The sequence below is a fragment of the Macrotis lagotis genome, chromosome 5 (genome assembly GCF_037893015.1).
Source record: "Macrotis lagotis isolate mMagLag1 chromosome 5, bilby.v1.9.chrom.fasta, whole genome shotgun sequence".
NCBI classification, from domain to species: Eukaryota; Metazoa; Chordata; class Mammalia; order Peramelemorphia; family Peramelidae; genus Macrotis; species Macrotis lagotis.
The window spans coordinates 112505079-112525666 of record NC_133662.1 but is presented as its reverse complement, the minus strand read 5'-3'; the positions used below and the strand labels follow the sequence as shown (position 1 = coordinate 112525666).

General features: G+C 35.2%; 1 long non-coding RNA gene across 3 annotated transcripts in view; it reads right to left on the bottom strand.

Moving 5' to 3' along the window:
• Nucleotides 1–471: 471 nt before the first annotated feature.
• LOC141487809 (uncharacterized) overlaps nt 472–20588 on the bottom strand; it is a 210948-nt gene continuing 190831 nt past the window's right edge. For 2 of the 3 annotated variants that reach the window (XR_012468517.1, XR_012468520.1), the window contains 2 exons: nt 5712–5787; nt 4401–4538 (listed from right to left, as the gene is read on the bottom strand). This is a non-coding gene — a long non-coding RNA (uncharacterized LOC141487809). Of the gene's footprint in view, nt 546–4400; nt 4539–5711; nt 5788–20588 lie in introns of those variants that run through there. The other variant, XR_012468518.1, reaches the window with a different exon arrangement.

Below are 20588 nucleotides of genomic sequence, written 5' to 3'. Positions count from 1 at the left end.
GTATGTGTATACATATATACTATTGCTGAGTTTTTCTTTATAATATGTATTTCTTTTTTTCTTTTTTTTTTCTTTTGCAAGGCAATGGGGTTAAGTGACTTGCCCAAGGTTACACAGATAATTATTAAGTATCTGAGGCTGGTTTTTGAACTCAGTCCTGACTCCAGGGCTACTGCTCTATCTACTAAGCCACCTAGCTGCCCCGGTAATACATATTTTTTATGAGGAATAAAGGATTTTCTTCCCCCCCCCCAATGATTTGGGAGGTGGAAGAAAATAGTTTTCTCTATTTTTTAAATAGAGAAGTGAGGGCATATTGTAGTTACTTTCAGATAAAGTCACTGAATTATTAGTTTTATATCATGTTATACCTTTTGTATCATAAGAATGGAGGGTAATCTGTAAATTTGTAATCTGAAAACAAAACACAAAACAAAGAGGATACCTGTTTTTTAAAAAAAACCATACCCTCTCACTTTGTTTGACGCTTTTCCATGTCTTCCTTTAAATCTTCCATAGGGATTTCATAGAGAGGGGCATATAGGCTTTCCAACAGTCATCCATGGATAAAGAGGAAGAGAGAGGGAGGGAGGGAGGGAGGGAGGGGGAGAGAGAGAGAGAGAGAGAGAGAGAGAGAGAGAGAGAGAGAGAGAGAGAGAGAGAGAGAGAGAGAATATCAATAACTACCAACCAATATATCTACTTTATCATCTGCATAGAGTTTTTATGAAAACAAACTATATATATACATCAAGGGAATCACTGATGAAAGCATCATAAAGGAACAGTTTGGCTTTTGACAAAATTCCTTAGCAGATAACCTCCTTATAGTCATACAATTAACTGACATGTATCAAGAATACAGGATTCCATGGTGTTCATTGGTTTGATGACTATAAAAAGGCATTTGATTTAGGAAAACAAATTTTTTATAAATCTCCCTACCAAAACAACTTGAGGTACATTCTGCAACCAAAAAACTACCCAGATATTCATACAACACCATATTTTGTGTAGAAGATCCTCCTCCATGATCAGCTTCCTATATTTAGTTCAAATTTAGCACCTCTTAGATGTTTAAATTTGGTGAATATCACCATACTTACCTATCAGTTGATCAAGTAACAAGGACAAGGGGCACTAGTCCCAAATGTGGTAAGATCATAAGTCCTTCCTCTTCTCCTTTTTCCTGCTGAATATCTTTTATTTATGGTTTTTAAAAAATCAGTTATTTCTCAAAATTCTGTCATCATCACATCCTCCTTTAACAAAAAAAAAATTATTTGATTTTTGAACTTAACAAAAACCAAATTAAATGGGCCAATGCATTATTGTTGTTGTTTGTCATTCATTTCTAAGAAAACCATGATATAAGAGAGGTGATACCATGACATGCACATGAATTGGATTTAAGTGAGAGGGACTATGCAGAGACACTAGCCTCACATTCTTCCCTGGAGCTATCTAGGTCCAGTGGCCAGATATAGATTAGAAGGACTAGGGATGAGAGGGTAAGGGGCAGCTAGATGGTACAGTGAATAGAGCACTGGCCCTGAAGTCAGGAGGACCTGAGTTCAAATTTGACCTCAGACACTTAATAATTACCTAGCTGTGTGACTGTGAGCAAGTCACTTAGCCCATTGCCTTACCAAAAAAAGAAAAAAATACAAAAAGAGATGAGAGGGCAAGATGATCAAGGATTCTCGGTGATTAAGGCAGATAGGAAAGAAATGAAGGAAAGAATAGCCTCTGTAGCATGGTTCAAAAAAAAAAAAGTGAATCTGGGAGGGAAAAGACTAAAACCAGGAACAAGTGTCATTTTATATTCACTCTTAACCCATCAATGTCCAAGGAAAGATCAAATGGGGCTTGATTTGGGACTTTTGTTGGCTGTACAGTTTGTTTTTTGGACAATATAAAAGCAGTCATTTTTTTTTACTTTTTTTTTTTTTTGCCCCTGCCTTGTCTCTTTCTTACCTAGCCTTAATCTCTGAATGAGCATTGCCTTAGTCAAATTAAGATCTATTAAAAAAAAATCATAGCTTAGTAAGGCCAAGTTCTCCTGCTGCATCCAGGACCACCTCCAGTAGTCCTCATCCATATCTGGCCACTGGACCCAGATAACTCTTGGGTAGAAAGTGAGGCTGGTGACTTTACACAGCCTCCCTTCCCAGCCCCAACCCTCTCCCCCCACCCCCACTTAAATCCAATCCTTCATAATTGAAGAGGTCCAAAATGGCTTCATTTATAATGGGATTAGGGTACAATATATCTGAGTATGACTAATAAAGAGCTCAGAAGACTCTACCACAGTTAAGCATATATTAGTTTGGATCAACATTTGGATTGGAGATGTCTCTAAATTTGCAAATCTCACATTTCTTTTGAGCTCCTGCAATTCTGCTTTGCTTACAGCAGGGATAAGGGAACCTTTTTTCTACCAAGGGCCATTTGGATTTTTATAAGGTCATTCTCAGGCCATACAAAATTATTAACTTAAATATCAATCTGCTATCTTTGGTCAAACAATTGCCTCATCCCTGATGTGATGGCTGGAACTGCTACTCTTTGGTGGGGCATGTGGTATTAGCTGATATTGAGGATGTTGCTACACACAACTTTTCCAGGTTTCTGTCAGTCAGTCTGGAGTGCAGTTGACTCTTTGCAATGGTTAGTTTTGAAATGAATTGCTCTTAGCAGAAAGTTGTTCAGAACATAGATGCATATTTCATTACATGTCTCCTTAAACTGGGAGATTTATCATTGCTTATGTAACATTGCTTATAGAACTCAAGCAATGAAAGATTGTTGTACCTAACTTTCAGCTCATATGATTTTGTATTATAGGTTATCTGGTACATCAGCTGATTTCTCTTTGAGAGGTTCAATTCCATTTGTTTACTTTTCACATCTTTGATTCTTTAATTAAATGTCTCAATTGGTTTCACACCTTCACCTGCATATTCAAGGGTAGAAAAAGGCTTTTTTGTCCTTCCAGAGTGGGGAAATGCATGGTGTTAATCCTTTCCAGTTGTACTTTCCATGTCTTAATTTAGCTTCAAATGATACCTCCTTTGATTAGCAGTCCTAGTTGGATGGATCTAAGGGGATGTTGGAGGTGTCCCGGAGTTTCTGTCTAAAGTAAAGAAGTATTCATGGTATAGTGGAAGGTGGGCCTGCTTTGGAGTCAGAAAAACCTGACTTGTATGACCCTAGATAAGTCACTTTAACTTCTTAAATTTCTAAGGAACTCTGGAAATTTCAAAGCAGGCTTTTTCTCTTAAGGCATTCCTTTTACACCCAATAATGAAATCATTCTGTATACACATTTATGTATATGGAAATATGTATATATACATCCAGGTATATGTACATGCATGTGTAATTAGGTGTATACACACATGTTTGTAGTTTTGCATATGCAACATACACATATGTATATATTTCTTTGCATATCTGTGTGTGTATGTATGTATGTGTGAATTCTTTCCATGGGGTAGGGGGTTTTCAAAAGGTCGGCCTGACCTAAATGGTTAAAAGGAAAGAAAAATTGACTAGGTTGTTGAGGAGGAAGACTTGGGAGTGGAGCTCTTTGAACAATTAGTATTGGGCCAAGAAACTGGGAGGTTCCTTGCCTAGCTGGTGAAAGAATCTGGGGGGACTGACTCATTGTGAGCGAGTAGTAACTGGCATCTATATAGGTTAAGGTTTTTGCAAAGCCCTTGACATGCATTTTCTCACCGGAGTCTCACAACAATTCTATGAGGTGAGTAGCAGGCATTAGGATCTCAGTTTATAGAGGAAGAAGGTGCATTTTGGAGAGATGGAGTACATCATCTACAGTCATAGGAGTGTCAGAGGATGGAAAGAACCAAGGATTTTGCAAAGACTGGTCCAGTATTCTATACCATTACCCCAGAATGACTTTTATTTAGGTAATTAAGGTAATTGTCTAGTTCTATAGTCACTTATTGCTCCTGCAAGTCTGCAGATGGCCACTTCTGCAGAAGTTCAGCTACAGTTGTTGTTGAAGAGACATGGACTCTGGGGAGTCCCAGCTATGGGGATGGCAGGCTGACAAGTAACTCAGCCTTTATCTATGCCATATATAGGTAGAGGACACATTTTATTTCACTTGGGTATCAGACAGAGCTGAGTGTTTTACCACTCTAGAGGGAAATGAGCTAGTGCTCCAAGAGAATGGAAAAAGCTCAAAGGAAGATCCCTGGAGGAGGGGAGGGACCTGATTCAAGGCTTGATTAGAAAGTGTGAAAGTTCACCAGAAAAGTCTAACATATTGCCAGGAATGTAGAGCACAAAGCTGTAATCAAAAAGATTGGGAAATTGATTGAGTCAGAGAGGACACACCACATAATAGAATGACAGATGACAGTATAGTAGTAATTTATGCCGCGTAACTTTTTTTTGCTTAAGGTGGCATCCAGTTAAGATGATGTGCTAATTCCCCGGGCATCCTTCTCTTGATATTCTCATTGGCCAGCACTAGTGGTCAGTTGCAATGATATCCTAATGTAATCCTATAATGATGGTTAGAGCACAGGATCTTGGGTTAGAAATGCCTGAATTCAATTTTGCTTTAGACTAGTTGTTCTCAAAGTGTGATTTGGGAAACTGTGAGATCAAATCAATTTTCCTAATAATATTATTATTCATAACTCCATCTGGGTTTTCTTGACAAAGATAATGAAATGTTTTGCCATTTCCTTCTGCAGCTCATTTTACAGATGAAGCAATTGAGGCAAACAGTGTTAAATGATTTGCTTAGGGTCACACAGCTAGTAAATATCTGAGGTCAGATTTGAACTCAAAAACATATCTTCCTGACTCTGGGCCTGGCACTCTATCCACTGTGCCACCTAGCTGCCCCTTTCTTAATAATATTGGCATTTTAACTTCTAAAATAGTATTAGAATTTTATTTAATTTCTAATTTAGCAAATTCATATTTCTAATAAAATGAATTATTATGTATTGTTTTGTAAATATCATATATCTGATATGAGCCACATAATCTTTTTGGAGGGAGCATCCTCAGTTAATTTTTGAAAGTGTAAAAGGGTTCTGAGACCAAAGAGTTTGAGAACTACTGCTTTAGACATTTGCTTCCTGTGAAAAGTTGCCTAATTGAACCTAGGTCCATGGAAGAATAGACTTTAACTCTAAAGAACAAGCATGTCTAATTGTTGAAAAGCAGTGTGGGACAGTGGAAAGAAAGGGCTACTTTGATTATCAGAGTAGCCAAATTCAAATCTTGCTTCTGTCATTACCTGTGACTTTAGGCAAATGACTTCATCTTTGTGAACTTGTTTTTATATGTAAAATTAAGGTGCTTGAACTAGATGATTTCTATTCAAGTCTAAAATTCAATGATTTAGTAGATAGCTACAACTCAGAACTTCTAGGAAATGAAGTATATCAATCAGTCTGTAGGTTAGCCCTGGTTTTTCCCCACTATTGCTTCACAAAAAGATTTCACAGAATGGCCCTTTCATGTAGAAATAAAACCTACATAAAATAAATTCTTACTTGTAGGGGCAGCTAGGTGGCGCAGTGGATACAGCACCGGCCCTTGGAGTCAGACTACCTGAGTTCAAATCCGGCCTCAGACACTTAATAATCACCTAGCTGTGTGGTCTTGGGCAAGCCACTTAACCCCATTGCCTTGCAAAAACCTTAAAAAAAAATTCTTACTTGTAGCTAGCCCAGTGCATGAATGATTTGAGTCAGTTTTTCAGGTTCTATTCTTCCAAATTCCTTTTCTTCCATTCTGTGAAGAAAACAAACAAAAAAAAAGACAAGAAAACTATATATAAACTAGATTATCAGTGGTGCTTCTTCCAACTCATACGGAATGTTACCTCATGTTCAAAGTATTCTTTGGGTACACATTTCCTATTGTCATGGTTCATGAGCCCTCCACCAATCTTTTTCTTTTTGGTGATCAGTCAAAAGACACAAGTAGTTTAAAGCAAAGTCATTTTATAAAATGGCATAATAACATAGCAACAACATATTTTCCTCATAATTATGGCACATACTGTCTCACAAATAGTGGGAAGAATAGACATAATAGGGAACACACATTAAATGGCATATACCAGGAAGCATATTTATTTTTTCTGAAGGCAGTCTGGGTTAAATGACTTGCCCAAGGTCACATAAGCTAGTGTCTTGAGACCAGATTTAAACTCAGGTCCTCCTGACTCCAGGGCCTGTGGTCTATCCACTTCACCCCAGGTTAGTTCACTCCTCTGACTGTGCAGAATATTACTATCCTCTAGAGATGACAGTGTGTGTTGGTCCTACTGGCCCTTCTTGCTGATGCCATAGACTGCTGGATGCTACTTGGCCAGATATACTATTCCGTTAGACTCTACTTGACCAAGCATAGAGTTTATGCTTCTGTCAGCTCCTGCCTTAGCTGAAATATTTGACTATGAAGGGAAGTTCAGCTCTTACCATGTTCTATTAGCTTAAAACTCACAGGACTTTGCCAGCTTTTCTAGAAAAGGCAGAAACTCTCCCCTAGAACCAGCTTCACTTGTTTTATTGCTTTGGTCTTAATTACTGTAGCTTCTCATTATCACATCAGGAGATTCTCAGCTTCAGATACCAAACCCTTTAGAACAGATATCAGGGTCTACTCAGCAAGCTCTTTTGTTCTAAGTTGTCTTTTTTTTTTTTGAGATTATACTTCCAGGGGCGGCTAGGTGGCGTAGTGGATAAAGCACTGACCCTGGAGTCAGGAGTACCTGGGTTCAAATCCGGTCTCAAACACTTAATAATTACCTAGCTGTGTGGCCTTGGGCAAGCCACTTAACCCCGTTTGCCTTGCAAAAACCTAAAAAAAAAGATTATACTTCCTATTTTAGGGGCTTAGGGTATCTCTATCATAGACCTCACCCCAGTTTATAGTGAGAATTATATTTATGTTCCAGTTTTAATGTTAGATTATATACTTGGTAATTGTGGACCAGGAATTACAAAACAGCTCTGGGATTAAGAGTTTTATAGTTTTTTAATCCTGAGTCTCTATCATTCTTTGATATAGATGATTGAGCAGAACAAGAGTAGAGAGAGACAATGACAGATTTAAAGGAAAAGTCTTATTTTTTTCTAACTTCCTGGCCATATTCCAGATCTTTGCATATACAGTTTAGCCCTGAAAAGAGCTTTGTAGCATGCCCTCAAATACTTCCTTTATTTGCTGCAACCTTGGTGTTTTCCTTAACTCTCTCTTATCTTACACCTCACTTGCCAAGCCTTGTTACATCTATTTCCATTGATATATCTTTTGTATAGCCCTTTCATTCCATCTGCATAATCACTACTATAGTTCAGGGCCTCTTAACCTCTTATACAAACTACTGAAATATCTTTTTTTAATGGTAAACATTTATTAAGCTTTAATTTTCACAATATTTTATTTCAGTTCTGAAATCAACCTACAAATATTTCACTCCATTAACATCAATCTGGTGATCATTTAACAAAGCAATATATATATATGTATATATACATATATATATATATATATATATATATATATATATTTATGTAATTATTAACCGAAGTACTCCTGACTCCAGGGGCCAGTGCTTTATCCACCATGCCACCTAGCCGCCCCCCAAATCAAGTTGTTTTATCCAAAATCAACCCTCCCCACCAACTTTTACGAAATTAAATGCTAACTAAATCTGCAATCTGGTCTGGGTAACATATAAAATCACTAATATCAGTTACTGACAGCTAAAAGACAATTTCCAGATAGAAGTAGGCAAACAAGGATGACTGCTTCATTGGATGTTGAAGGGTACTAATTGACATCACTGTCATAAGAATTCATTGAAACACTGAATTCAAGAGATTTAACACATGTTGTTAATTAGGTTGACATTACAGTAAAACTTTTATATTTTTAATCATAGATATTAAACATATCAATTACTCCATTAGGTGCCAAATATAGAGAGGTGGTATGTGATGTGAACCACAGTCAGAAACATAGCCATCAAAAAAACTTAATTAGAACCAGTCTATATTCTATAGGACAGGGAATTGACAGGATATTTATTTAATAGCAAAACAGTCAGAAAAATGCAAAATTCAGGAACAAGGTGGATTTATGCCAAGATACTATGCAGTATAGTGATTGACACCCAATAATTAAATTATTATTAGTACTATCATATCCAGAAAAGAGAAAGGATTCCATTATCTCTAGATAAGAAGTAAAGCTCTGAAACTTACAACTGCCCTAAAACAAGGTACTTTTGTAGAACTGGAACACAAGACACACCTGTATTGTATGAGTTTTGACCTCTTGAGCTTTTAAAGTCTTAATACTGCCTTTTGGTTGCTGTCTTCCAGTCTCCAGTCTCTTTCCACTCCAACTTCCCACTTTGCTACCAAAGTGATTTTTCTTAAGTACAAGTCTAACCATATCAACCCAACTACTCAATAGACTCCAGTGGTTTTCTATTATTTCTAAAATCAAAAATAAATTCCTTTGTTTGGCATTCAAAGTTTTACATAACCTGGCCCCCTCTTCCTCCCTTTCTAGTGTTCTTTCACCATATTCCTTTTCACAAACTTTACAATTCTATCACACAGGCCTACTTCTTCAAACAGAATAGAGGATATCCCATTATTAACCGTGTGAATTCCCTTCATCCTATTTTCTTCTATTTTTTTCCTCTCATTAACTGCTTCCTTTCCCATTTACAAAGAAAACAGTGAGAGTGTGCACAGTTTCTGCTCAAATGCCCCTCTTCTCCACCTTTTTCTGAGACTTATCACAGATTCACCCTTCTTTCCTTTCAATTCTTCCTTTATTATCCATCATCCATAACTGGAATTTGTTTTTGCTTATGACTAATTCCTCTCTATTCTACTCTCCCTCTTAATCACCACTCCCCTCTCTCTGCTCCTGTCTACTTTCCTGTTCAAGTTCAATGTATTTCTGTTGTCTTTGTATTTTCAGTTTTCCTTTGTCCAATTCAGATAAAGGTGATATTCATATGATTCCTGCTTCTTCCACACTGTCCTTGTTTGCATATGTTATTTTTGTCATTCAGATTATGCAAAATCATAAATTCCACTCTCCTTTCTCTCTAATGTATTTCTTTTCAATTTCTTTTCTTTCTTCATGTAAGATTATAAAAACAGGACATAACCACCTGTAGGCTCTCTATTTGTCCTATTTAATTCCATTTATGACTCTTGAAGACACTTTCAGGGGATATATTTCTTTTCATACTTTACTAATTGCTGCAATAGATTTACCTTTCTAGATTTCTTTTGATTTTTGTAATTATATTTTTAAAAAATATTTTAATATGGGGCAACTAGGTGGCGTAGTGGATAAAGCACCGGCCTTGGAGTCAGGAGTACTTGGGTTCAAATCCGGTTTCAGACACTTAATAATTACCTAGCTGTGTGGCCTTGGGCAAGCCACTTAACCCCATTTGCCTAAAAAAATATTTTAATATAATGTTACCCTAAATAATATATAAAACCAATTTTCAACATTTCTTTTATAAGATGTTGAACTTCAAATTCTCTCCTTTCCTCTCTCTCTTCCCCACTCCTCTACTGAGAAGGCAAGCAATTTGATGGGTTATACATGTATAGTCATACAAAACATATTTCCACATTGGTCATGTTGTAAAAGAAAACACAGGTCAAAAAAACCCCAAGAAAAACAAAAGTTTAAAAAAGTAAGCTTTGATTACTCTATCAGTTCTTTCTTTGAAGATGGGTAGCAATTTTTTAAATCATAAGTTCTTCAGAATTGTCTTGAATCATTGCATTGCTGAGAATAGTTAAATCTTTCACAGTTGATCTTTGTTTAATATTACGGTTATTATGTATAATAGGTCATGGTTAGCCTCATTTAATTTTGATTCAGTTCATGTAAATTTTTCTATGTTTTTCTGAAGGTATCCTGCTCATCATTTCTTATAGTATAATATTGTTTCATCATAATTATATATCACAACTTGTTTAGTCATTCTTCAGTTGATGAGCATCTGCTCAATTTCCAATTCTTTGCCACTATAACAAGTGCTTCTGTAAATATTTTTGCATATATAGGTCCTTTTCATTTAAAATAAATCTCTGGAATACCGATCTATTAATGGTAATGATGGGTCAAAGGATCTATATGCTCCCTATATTTGTATTTCAAGATTTTTCAGCTTTATTTTTTCATCAGCAGTGCTTGAAAGTCTTCTCTTTTATTCAATTTTTCCTTCCATACTGTAAACTGCCGACAAAGTACTAGTCTGCATTGATAGAGAAAGGTTCATCACCAGAAAATACTACTGTAATAATAAAAATGCTGCATTCTTCTGTCTCCATATATTTTGTGTATAACTTCTTTTCACCTCAATGGCCTCCACTATAATTATAATAAATAACCAAAACCATAGGTCCTAATAAAACCCTAAGTCGAGTCCTTATTGCTATCTCAGAAATATATTCAGTTTTCCATGTAATTACTTTTAGCTATAAGCCTTTTATCTTTCATGTTTTGTAATATTGTATACTAAGTTCTAATCTTTATAGAAGTAATTATCAAGTGATATAGAATTTTGTCTGTAGTTTCTTGATACTTCAATTTTTATTTTCTGGCTGCTGGTGGTCTTTTTCTTTAAATCAAAAACTCTGGATTTTGACTGACATTCCTGAGAGTTTTCATTTTGAGTTTCTTTCAGGAGGTAAGCAATGGATTCTTTCTATATTCAGTTTGCCCTATGTTCTAATAGTTCCAGAGAATTGTCATTTACAACTTCTTAAAATTCAGTAGGTAGGATTATTTTTTGGTCATAGTTTTCAGATCATCCAGTAATTCTTAAATTATCTTTCTTTGACCTGTTTTCTAAGCAATTGTTTTTGCCAGATACTTTTCACTGATTTCTGGATTGTCTATTGTAATTTTCAAGTAGTCTGTATCTAAGATAAGATTTTGTCAAGTATTTTCCTTCTACTTTTTCCTCTAGCAATCTCACTTTATAATTTTATAAAATCCTTTGTTTAATTTCTTCAAGGAATTTTAATAAACTTTGTGGACAAACAAATGTACTCTTATTTGAGGGTGTACCCATTGTTTCTGTGGGACAATTCTCTTTCTCTAGCTTTGGCCATCTGGATGTCTCTGGATTCATAAAAATGTCTTTATTGCCAGTCTTCTTTTGCTTATTCTTATTTTCAAAGACCCCTTTTTGATCTTGATCTCTATTATATGAGGTCCTGCCACTAGCCCTCCTTTTAGCTGCTGTAAAAGGAAGTTAGAGCAGTTCCCAGGCTCTCGTGGATTCTTTTGGTATAGAGCACTGAACTCTTCAAGGTAGTCAGAATGGCTCATTGTCACCTTGCTGCAAACTTTCAGAGCCCCTAGTTTTTTGGAGCAAGGGTTGTCTTCCTCTCAGAAGGAACTATCCCAGTATGCTAGCTCCCATCCCACACCCAGGTCCAGAGCTTTTGGGGGTAATTAGCCAACCCAAGTCTCCTTACCTGAGTGAACTGGTCTTCTGGTCCAGGGCACACTTGATCAACCTGAGGACATCCTATCTAGATAATTAGAAAGCACTGAGTTTGTCTTTCTTTGGCTCCTCTGGTCAGCCCCTTCTTTAGTGCCTACAGGCTTCTTTTTTTATCTTTTAGTCCATTTAGGATAGATTAAGGTATTCACTGTAGACTTTTAATTTTTCCCTTAATTATTGTTTTTCCTGAGGCTTTTATGTTTTATCTTTTTTTTCTGGAATACATGGGAATTCAGTTGTTCTGTTCTTATCTACTCTGCCATCTTGTTGGGAAGCCCATTAAGTAGCCTGTTGATTCACATACCCAAAATAAAGGTAACCGCTTTATAGCCCTGGGGGAAAAGGTCTTGAATGCCTCCTGGTACCAAACTCCACTGCACAGTTCCCATTTCTGTCATTATCTCAAGGATTATATGACCTCTAAAACAATGAAATTTGAATTTCTGAGGCTCAGTCCCTTGACTGTATCTGTACTTACAACCAGTCCTACAAGAACAACTTTTTGCTGTCCTTTAATAGAGTCACAAAAGGAAAGACAAAAAGTGATCCCTTTTCCAGCTATAGTTTTTCATGCTTGGCTATCTTCTGGTTTGCCAAATTTCATTATAGATCATACTTCTTGAATCTGATTCTTGCCTTAGCAGTCTTTTAAGTTAGCAAGTTAGGCTTTTTTGGGGAGGAGGGGTTGCAAGGCAAGGGTTAAGTGACTTGCTCAAGGTAATTTTAAATATCTGAGGCTGGATTTGAATTCAGGTCCTTTGGACTCCTGAGTCAGTGCTCTATCCACTGTACCACCTAGCTGCCCTGTAAGTTAGTTTTTTAAAGGCCAGCTGGAATGTGGTTTAAACTTCGTTAGCCAACAGCTAGATATTTTTTAAATTCCATCAAGGAAAATGTCTTCATACTTTGTAAAGAGGTAACAGTACAGATACATAATTGAATTTTGTTTAACTTGTTATATCTGATTATTTCTGTTACTAAACTCTTCCGTGATTTCATAAACTGAGTGGGGTGGGAAGGAAGAGTCAATTGTTGAAGGGTGTCTTGACCAGTTCCCCAACACTATATTAATAAATGGTTTTTTCATTTCATTATAATTACAATTATCTTTTTTGTCATTGATAACACTTTCATTTGTAAAGTGCTTTGTAGTAACAGAGTACTTTCACATACTTTCTTTGGTGTAACATTTTAAGTGAGGGAATTAAGATTCAGAGAAGTTAAATGACTTGCAAAAAATTGAACAGTCAAATGTGGGGGGTTAAGACTAGAATACAGATCTTCTGACTTCTAGTCAGTGGGTTTTTCACTGTGTCATTACAATCAATCACAATAACATTTTATTGTTTTGAAGAAACTATATTAATTAATATGATTAACTTTCTTAATATCCTACCTGTTTACTGGTCTCTCTGTAGTATAAGAACTAAAGCAAAAGTAATCTAAATTTTAAAACATCTCTAGTATAGTCTTTTTACAATCTTTTTTTTCTACCCAATGTTGCTTTTCTATTTATGTATTCTTGCCATCAAAACAAAAGACAGAGTAACTTTTAAGTAGATGTTAAATATAAGGACCTGTTGGATATTTTCTTTGTTGCTAATTACATCACCCTTAAAAATGTAAAAACATTAAAAGCTTAGGGGACGGAACAGAATATGACATGAATATAACTGTATATTTTTATGCATAAGAAATAATAAAAGTGATGAATTCAGAGAAAACTAGGAATACTTGTATGAACTGATTTTGAAAGAAGTGAGTAGAACTGGGATAATAATTTACAGGGAATACAATAATGTAAAAGAAAAACAACTTTTGAAAGTCTTTAAGATCAATGACCAATCACGCCAGAAGAGATAAGATGTAACATGCATCTTATATCTTTAGCAGAAAGGTTATAGACTAGGGATGCAGATTAAGATATGTATCTTTAGAATAGGCCATTGTTTTCATTTATTTTGCTTGACTATAATTATTTGTTGCAAGTGAAGACTTATTTTTTGGGAGGGAAAAGTTGTGACAGGGAGTTTGTGGGAAGTAACAGTGCTGCAAAAAAGAGAAAAGAAAGATAAAGGTTACTGGATTATTTAAAAATACAAAGAGGAAAGCATAAGGAAATGCAGAAGGAGCTAGACTAATAGGGAAATGTTGTTACTGTTGTATTAAACTATATATTTAAACTAATACAGATGGATAATTTCATATAAAATTTTTTTTTGTATATGGGAATGTTGATGTTTATAAACATCATAATAAAAATGAAATGAAATTTTAAAATTTGTAAACTTTTAAGAGATGTAATTTTGCCTTAAGTATACTTGAGGCAGCTAGGTGGCACAGTAGATAGAGCACTGGCCCTGGAATCAGGAGGACCTGAGTTCAAATCCAACCCCAGACACTTAATAATTACCTGTGTGACCTTAGGGAAGTCACTTAACGCCATTGTCTTGAAAAAAACCAAAACAGTACTTATCAAGGTAATACTACCATTTATTCTGATTAATCTTATTATTTTATTCACTTGGTGTGCCAAATGAGAAAGTAGCATTGTTGTTGTCTGCCCTGATAAGAATAAGTTCTTGAGGGCAGAGAATCTTTCTTTTCTTTTTTTTTTTAAGAACCAATAATTTTGAGTTTGGCACGTAGCAGGATTCTAATAAATTATTGATGATTAACTCAATAAATTATTGATTGATAGATTAAATATGTTTATAATTCCATTTGCAAATTTCCAATTTATACAAGAGTAAAGTATAATTTTTAAGATATATATATATATATATTTATTTGTTTAGTTTTAGATTTTTTTCAAGGCAATGGCGTTAAGTGGCTTGCTCAAGGCCCCACGGCTAGGTAATTATTAAGTGTCTGAGGCTGGATTTGAACTCAGGTACTCCTGACTCCAAGGCCAGTGTCTCTTTCCACTGTGCCACCTAGCCACCCCTATATATTTATTTTTAACATGCATTTCTTAAGATTTTGAGTTCCAAATTCTCTCCTCTTCAGTCCCTCCTCCATTCATCGGGAAGGCAAGGAATATGATGTCAATTATTACTGTTAAGTCATATAAATTGTAATTCTTAATTAACCATATTGAAAAAACAAGAAAAATAAAATGAAAAAAGCATGCTTCAATTTGCACTCAGAGTTCATCATTCTTTTTCTGGAAGTAAATGGAAATTTTCATCATAGGTCCTTTGAAATTGCTTTGAATCATTGGATTGAGCAAAGTAGCTAAGTCTTTCACATTTGATCATCATTACAATATCTCTGTCACTGTGTACAATATTCTCCTACTTCTGCTTTCTTGTGATTTGTTTAAACCCAGACATATAGTAATTTCAATCTAAAATGTTAGAACAAGTAGAGTGTCTTGAGTTTCTCAAACACTGTCTCTTTGGTACTGCAGATGGGCTATGAGCAAAGCTCCATTCCAATTACACATGTTTATAACTTATCATAGAGTCAAAATGAAGAAAACAAAGATCTGGAAGGGAATTTGGGGAATATATCAAATCCTCTCATCTTTGAATAAAATGAAAATCACAAGATCCCTAAAAACTGGATGGTCTGTCACAGTGTATTTTATTTATATTAAAATGTGGCCTGAATTTATCTCTTACAACTTCTATATCTTAAAAATGTTTCCAGATTAGTGATGGAAAAAAAGAAGTAATAAAAGACTATTATAAACATAAATGGAGATAGATGAAGCTTTTTGTAAAGCCTGCTTCATTCCCTGATATATTCTTGGTCAAAGAATATGAAAAGTAGCAGCCCTATTTGTGGTGGCAAAGAATTGGAAATTAAGCGAATGTCGTTCAGTTGGGGAATGGCTTAACAAACTGTGGTATATGTATGTGATGGAACACTATTGTTCTATTAGAAACCAGGAGGGATGGGAATTCAGGGAAGCCTGGAAGGATTTGCATGAACTGATGCTGAGTGAGATAAGCAGAACCAGAAGAACATTGTACACCCTAACAACATCATGGGGGTGATGGACTTGCTCATTCCATCAGTGAAACAATCAGGCACATTTTGGGGGTGTCCACGATCGAGAATACCATCTGTATCCAGAGAAAGAATTTTGGAATTTGAATGAAGACCAGAGACTATTACCTTTAATTAAAAAAAACTGTTATCTTATTCTGTAATTTTGCTATCTCTTATACTTTATGTTTCTTCCTTAAGGATATGATTTCTTTCTCATTACATTCAACTTAGATAAATGCATAGCATGGAAACAATGTAAAGACTAACAGACTGCCTTCTGTGGGGGGGGAAGCAAGATTAGAGAAAAATTGTAAAACTCAAAATAAAATCCTTAAAAAAAAAGAAATAGAGTAATGGATCAGTGGATCGGGATAGGCACAAAAGAAACAGTAGTAAAAATTTCTGACTAAACAAGAAATAGAGTACATTGCAAAATTGATGATTTTGATTATATTAAAAAGGTTTTGCTGTAATAAACAATGTTATCAAGATGAAAAGGAAAACAGAAAACTGGGAAACAATTTTCACAGAACAGAGGTTATGATAAAGGTCTCACTTCTAAAATATATAGAGAATTGAATTAAATTTGTAAGGTTACAAGTCTTTCCTTAATTGATAATATCAAAGAATAAGAACAGGCAGTTTTCAAAGGAAGAAATTGAAGCTATATATAATCATATGAAAAATAATTCCAAATCATAACTGATTAGAGAAATGCAAATTAAAACAACTATGAGGTACCACCTCTCACCTGTCAGAATGACTAAGGTGACAGGGAAAACTATCAATGTTGGAGAGATTATGGGAGGATTAGGACATTGTTGCACAATTTGTAGAGTTGTGAACTGATACAACCATTCTGGAGAGCAATATGGAACTATGCCCAAAAAGCAATAAAACTGATCATACCCTTTGACTCAATACCAATACTAGACTTATGTTCAGAAGAAATATAAAAAATGAGAAAAGTTCCACATGTTCCAAAATAATCATAATAGCCCTTTTTTTTTAGTGACAAAGAATTGGAAATTGAGGGGATACCCGTAAATTGGCTGAACAAGTTATGGTATACGAATGTTATGGAGTACTATTGTTCTAAAGAAACCATGAATAATTGAACTCTAAAGAAGCATGGAAGAAATTACAACAATTGATGCTGAGCGAAGGGCTCAGAAACAAGAGAACTTTGTACACATTTACAACATTGTGAGTTGCTCAACTTTGCCTTGGGAGACCTATTATTGACGATGCTATCCACATCTATCTGCTATCCACATAAAGAAGAAAAACAAGACAAAACAAAAACCCAAACTACAGTCTGAATGAACACTATATTCATGTTTAAAAAGATTTTTCTTACATTTTTTTCCTTCCTGTCTAAATTTTCTTTCTTTTCTTAGTCCTAATTCCTCATACAGAAAATGACTAATTTGTAAACATGTTAAAGACAAATGTATATGTATAATGTTCACCAGACTGTTTGTCACTGAGGGGAGGGGAATGAGAAGGGAGGGTGGAAGGAAATTATATAACTTATTAAAATGTATATGCATGTAGATGAATGTTGAAAAACTTTCATAACGTAATTGGAAAAACAAAATAAAGTAATTGGAAAAACTAAAAACTAAAATAAATCTAATTATTTTCTCATTTGTTCTTTCATTTACTAGTATTTATTGATGTCTATTATATTCATAACTACTTGCTATGCTTAGTAGCAGAATATAGAAAGTTTTAACTTATAGTACCTAGCATCAATTTGCTTGTTAGCCAGAAATAGTCATTTTGAGAGCGTTCTTCTTACCCAAAGTCTGAATCTTTTTTTTTAATATATACTTGGGTTAGATTTATATTGAACACCTTGATTTGGCTATCTGCTATTTTACCATAAACAGTACAATTTTCATTAGGGTTAATAACTGGAAAATTGGGCTGTATATATCTCTTGGGTTGTAAAACAGGTATGCACAACTTTTAAAAAATGTGTAAATCCTAATTTAAATGAACTGGGAGGTAATTATTAACAGATAACAGGGCACTTTGCTTTACAAAAGCATTTGGGCAAAGTTCTTTTAAAAAGAAAATTTATCACAGATTTTGAAAGACAAATATATATATATGTATATGTATATGTATATGTATATATATATATATATATATATATATATATATATCCCTAAGGAACATGATTAAAATTTTTCATATAATTCACTTACCCATATGGTAACTAATGTCAAACCTCAGGAAAGTTCTTTTTTATCTCTATTTTTGTATCACCTGTGACTCTGAAATGCACTTTTGGGTTCCCACAAACTGGACTCAATCTTGGGGACCTCTCAATAGTAATTCAAAGATGGCTTGTTTTGCCTTCAAGCAAAGTGTTCCCTCTAGAATTTTTGAATTTTGCTCACTTGAGCTCTCTAAAAATAGTTCATTTTTCTACAGCCAGGCTAATAGGGAATGGATGACAGAACCAGTTTATTACACCTAACAAAGAATATAGAAATAACATAACTGAATCCATGGAAAGTCAAGGAAACTTTACCCTCTGGTGAGCCTCACTTTTCCTCAGAACCTATTATAAATAAACCCCAGGCTTATAATTTTGCCCTGGAGCTTTAAGTCCCTTCATAGGAGACAAGAAGTTGAATTGTTAATGGTGATGTTGTGAGGCTCAAGTGATATAATAGATGTAAAGCATTTTGTAAACCTAAAGCATCATATACATGCCAGTTATTTTCATTATTGCTATTGTCATTATTATCCTATAGTCAACAGGCCTCTATTTGGTCATGACTTCATTTCCTGAGCCTTCTACTGCATTGCTGTTTGTAGAACAAAATAGAAGTGTGCTAATAAAATGTATAATTACAATCTCTCGGGGGGGGGGGATGAATGCTCAGACACTTTTAAATCTACAAAACAATAAATCAAATTCATGTTAGCAGGAATTGTCAGTTCTGAAGTGTATATTCTCGTCCTGAAAATTTAGCAATTAACTCTATTAAGAGTTAGCTCCAACTCACTCCTGATTGTGATCTTAAGAGAAACCATGTGTTTGATGAGCCCTCCCTCGCCTAGGCTTCTATATGGTCACTACAGACTTATCTGGGAACTAAGTCACCAGACCCCAAACAGGAAAAAGAACTGGAATTCTGACAGTTATCCTTCTGTCCCTTGGACTTCTACAGACCCATGAAGAGTAGTAAGTCTGGGTTGACATGACTTTCTCAAATTGGTATGATGCCTTCTTGCTTCACACTTTGAATTCTTGTGTCTCCTGCTTAAACCAGAGATTCTTAGATTGGTCTAGGAACTCCTCTGCTTGAGGTAGGAATCCCTCTATCACTTTGTTGTCCCTTCAGTTCTGCCACAACTGCTCCAGTCCTGTTACCTCCTTCTCCACAGAAAAGTGTTCAAGCTCTTATAGATCCTGGTTCCATACTCCTTTGAGCTAATTAACACATCTGTAGTTCTGATTAGCTTGCCACCTCTACACCTGGATCACAAAAGATCCTTCAGGTTCTGAAAAGATGTCCAGTTTACATTGTTAGTCACAAGACCTCACTCTTTGATGAATTATAGCAATTAAATTCCCTTCACCTTGGAGGTCAAGCAGGAGGAGCTGCTTCACAAGGAAGCAACACAGCGGTATTTTAACGGAACTATAATTAGAAATTCTTTTATCTGGAATCAGGTAGTAATTATTAAAAGCACAAAACAGTCTGTGCTGTAGTTGCACTAGGAAAGAGAGTGGTCTATCCTTTGGAAAGTCTGATTTCCTTTAGTGGGTTGAGAGATGGGTGGTAGCCTCAGGAACAGGGAACTATAGTGAAAGGATATTAAGGAATAGATAAGGGAATAAGCAGAGTTATAATGTGCTATGCAGATATTGAAAGACTGAAAGATGTGAGGATGATAATTTCCAGACCACCAAAGAGCAGGAGCACCCCTCCAGAGAGGAACTAGAGATGCTCCCAAGATTTTTTTCCCCCAAAGCTAAGGTCCAGGTGACTAGGTCCTAATCATGGTCCTATTTATATTTCTTTGCTTACATCACCACTCTCCTCTTCAATCTATCTTTCATATAGCTATAATTTGATATTCCTAAAACACAAGTCTGACTGTGTCACTCTTCTGTTCAGGAAACTTCAGTGGCTCCCTATTACCACTAGGATAAAATACAAGTTCCTCTAATATTTAAAGACCATTGCAATCTGGATCCAGCTTATCTTATTACATGTTATTTCAGCCATGTTCAGCATTTCCTTGTCCTGTATGGGGTTTTCTTGGCAAAGATACTAGAGTGGTTTGCCATTTCCTTCTCCAGAGGATTAAAGTAAAGAGAAGTAAGTGACTTGCTCAGGTCTTGATTCCAGGTCCAAACTTTATCCATTGAATTACCTAGCTGCTTCACACATATACTCAAATACTCTATGCTTCAATCAAACTGACTTATTTACTATATCCCATACACAACATTTAATCTTCAGCCTGTGGAAAGGATATTACCATACTGAGAATCCTTCCTTGTTTTCTTCCTCACACTGCCTACCTACTGTGCCCATTCCGCTGTCTGTCTTTATACCACTTTTGGGTGCTTGTCTCTGCCTTTCTGGGCTTTTGGACTCTATACCCTCTGTCTTAAAGTGTGATTGCTTTCCTATTTCTCTGCTGCCAACTATGGTATTTCCTGGTGAATACTCAAGGAACCTGATGTGTCTGCCCCCATTTCATAATTTCATAAATTATTAATTTATGGGACTGTCTTTTATATAATGATAGTTTGTTGACTAATTGATTTGTATGTGAAAGAAAATCCAATCCTTATATATCATCATACTTTTTCACTACTAAAGTGAAAAGACATGAGTTTTTCATTATAAATGTGAATAATTATTATTAAAATAAGCTTGTTTTAAAATTGCATTATTTATATTTAGGTTTACTTGGATCAGAGATGCTATTTATGGTATTTTGGAGGCAAACATTTTGACCTTATGTTTGACACAACTGATTCAAA